At 35.8% G+C, this 3,478-nt stretch overlaps 1 pseudogene; it reads right to left on the bottom strand.

Moving 5' to 3' along the window:
- Nucleotides 1-3,435: 3,435 nt before the first annotated feature.
- The window catches only part of LOC137225437 (endothelial differentiation-related factor 1 pseudogene), a 777-nt pseudogene continuing 734 nt past the window's right edge, over nucleotides 3,436-3,478 (bottom strand).

Genomic DNA, 3,478 nt, shown 5'->3' on the forward strand with positions numbered 1-3,478 from the left:
ATGGATTATGGACAGAAAAACACAATAGAAAAGTCATGCTAAGGGATTTTCAGATTTGAGGAAAGGGGGCATGAAATCTTTCTTAAAGCCTTTAGCATGAGTAAGAAAATGAGAGCGTCCAGCTAATGAGACACAACTACAGTGTGGGGAATGATAGGCTCCCTGCATGCATGACAAAAATGACCTCAGAGACCACAGTAGATGACGAGTTATTCATAAGAAAACCCTGCTCTGGTTGTTTTCAGGAGAATGAAAAAAATCCATACTGCAAGATATAGATGCATAGTCCCAAAGTAGCTAATTTGCTCATAAGGCAATCCTTTAGTATTGGGAGAATAAGAAGAAATGTTCCCACTTGTGCATGCAGATGACCCAAAGACTCACTGTCACTGAAACATGTAACTCTCTTTTTTAAAATTAATCAGAATGTGCCCTGTGTGCCTATGAGCAGCAGCTTACCTTCCCAGAATTTTCTTTCTAGCTCCTTCTCCTGCATATTCATTCTCCTCCCTCACCCCTCTTATTGACAAACTAAAATGACATTATTTTTGCTATATAATGCAGAGGCTTGTAAAGTGAGTAGTATATGCTTCCATTTGTCATCTGCCTTATTTGGCTGATTTTGAGCCCATGTCTCTATCACCTCGGTTTCAGTCCTGAATGCTTTCTTCTCTGTTTCTTAATGGTGGTTTCAGCACTGGCAGCAGCTTTGTCATAGGGGGCTAAGAACTGTGTGTCTGCTAAAGTGTTCCTCATAAGTGAGTGTGTCAGAAACAAGTCTGAAAGATTGAAAACACACACACATACACACACACAACTGTGGAATATAATCTGGGCTCATCCACTGTCTCACCATCTCCCCACCCCCTGCCAGCACTATGACCTCATCAGATATGATGATGGTTCATTAAGAGCTGACATACTTTTGTTACTCACTAAAGTTTAGAAGATACAAAATACCATCCGTTACTTAGATTAACTATAGGGGAATAACTACATCATGCTCATGTTTGTTCATTCTTCATTGCCATAATTTTCTTTTTAGATACTGGTTGTGGAGGGGATGTGGGATTGACTGACATGAGCTTTAAGATTCCTTTCAACATATTAACACTGAAATTCTGATGTAACTATGATTCTATGAATTCACAATAAAATCTAGCTTCGCTTTATTCCTCAGTGAAAACCTACAACAGCCTCTTACCACTCCTAAGGTGTTACACTGGTTTTTAGAAAATATACCACAGAATGTTTGCTGAAGTATCATGAATAATTAGAAATAAATTTGTCAAAATAAACAAATTTTGCTTTATGAGCTAGTGTTCTTTACTTTTTAATCATATTTCTATATGATGAATTGTAAAACACCCTAATATGCAGTAATGCTCCTTGTTATTAATTATAAATGGCAGGTGGATGTAATCCACCATTTTATATGCTGTTGTGTTTTTACCTCAGTTCTGGTTCCAACTCTGGTTGCTTTTACCAGATAGGCAGCTTTGAACAAGTACTAACCTCTCTAAGCCTCAGTTTCCTCATGCCAAAAAAAAAGTAGCTACTAACAGCATATATGGCAGGATAGTATGAAGACTGATCACAGAAATGTAGATTAAAAGATTTTGCTAAATTATAAACTACATATAATTTAAAAATATAAAGCATGTACAGCTATAGGATTTGGTTTGAATGCAGACCATAAGCTCTTTAAGGGTAAGGACGTGGTCTATTTTGTTCGTAACAGTGCCTGACGTAATAGACACTCAATGAATATAAATAAACATTTGTAAATGAATAAGTGAATGACTATTTCTGGACTACTTAACACTAGGCCAGTGTTATAGGTTGAATTGTGTTGCCCAAAAAGATAACACTGGGACCTCAAAATGTGACCTTATTTGGAAATAAGATCTTTATAGATATAATCAAGTTAAGATAAGGTTATACCAAATTAAGTTGGGCCCTAATCTAATGACTGATGCCCTTATAAGAAGAGGGAAATTTGGATTCAGAAACAGAGTGGAGAAGACCATGTGAAGACAGATGGAGATTGGAGTTATGCATTAACAAGCCAGTGAATGCCAGCAGCCACAAGAAACTAGAAGAGTCGAACAAGGATCCTCCCCTAGAGCCTTCAGAGAGTTCATGGCCCTGCCAACACCTTGATTTCAGACTTCTAGCCTGTGAGAGAATGCGTTTCTGCTGTTTTAAGCCACCTAGTTTAGTATTTTGCTATGTCAGCCCTAGGAAACGGATACAGCCAGGATCCTGAACAATGTGGCACATGTTTGTGATGATGAAGGGGATCACTGTTTGATCTCTGTCTTCATACTTAGAAATTTTGTTAGAAGAGAATTTGATTTACCTTGACTTATATGAATGTCTGGAATAATTAATTGTCACAACGTAGGTTTCTTTATTATCGTAAAGGAAAATCAGCAATATCTATTAAGTATTATTAGCAATTATTCTGTCTTGGATAATATAATCTTAAGCTCACCCAACTGTCTAAATCTTCTGTTTTCTGACAAACACTTCCATCTAAAACTATTTTTCAACATATACTACTTAGATGTTAATAGTTCAATAATATGATTCCCAAAAGATATATGGTTGATCATTACACAAGTCATATTTCCAGAAAGAAATATTCTATTTGCTGTAGGCAACTTTCTTGCTACAGTCTAGTCATTGCATGACTCGCATAGTTAACTACTGCTTGCCCGTAGAGTTTAAAATAAATGTACCAATGGGCTATGGGGCAACTCCATCTCAAAACATTTAGTGACCACATAGAGATTTGAAGACTGGAATAGCCTTCTAAGAGAGATTACTTATGGTCCACGGATTTTGTGTGGCAACATGACTGGTGCATCTATGTTGTGGATATCATTAAACGATAAAGATGACATTTGTTGTTAAGGCAATTTTAAGCCTCATATCAACAGTTTGTAATCATCATTAACATACAACCCTTCCCACTTTTCCAAAATCTAAAAAATGTACTTATGATTCAAAAATCATTCTTATGAGGTACTCCCAACTTTTCAATTCAGTTTTTTCAGCACTTCTCAATTATTATATAAATATAAAAAGTTCTCCATAGGTTCATCATAGGACAGAATTTATAGAAACTTCTTCTATGTGGGTACCCAATTAATATTCAAAGACATTTCAAATATGCCAAGATTTGTCATGAATTATGCATTGTTTTAGATTTTTATAATCTCCTTACTTTGAAATATGTGTATAAATCTTGCTCTTATTCCTCTAGTTTCTGATATAACATTTTTATTTGAATCATTTTTCTGTTCTAGCTTTTGTCTAAGGAGTAAACAAAGTATGATGATTTGCTAAAATTAGAATGAAGCTATTTATTTATTTATTTATTTATAAGGGCAACAAATGTTTATTAGCTTCTCTACGAGCCAGGATGAAGATGCAGCTCCTCTCCCAGACGGTGGCTGCCCACCCCGTGCGA

The sequence above is a fragment of the Pseudorca crassidens genome, chromosome 5 (genome assembly GCF_039906515.1).
Source record: "Pseudorca crassidens isolate mPseCra1 chromosome 5, mPseCra1.hap1, whole genome shotgun sequence".
Lineage (NCBI taxonomy): Eukaryota > Metazoa > Chordata > Mammalia > Artiodactyla > Delphinidae > Pseudorca > Pseudorca crassidens.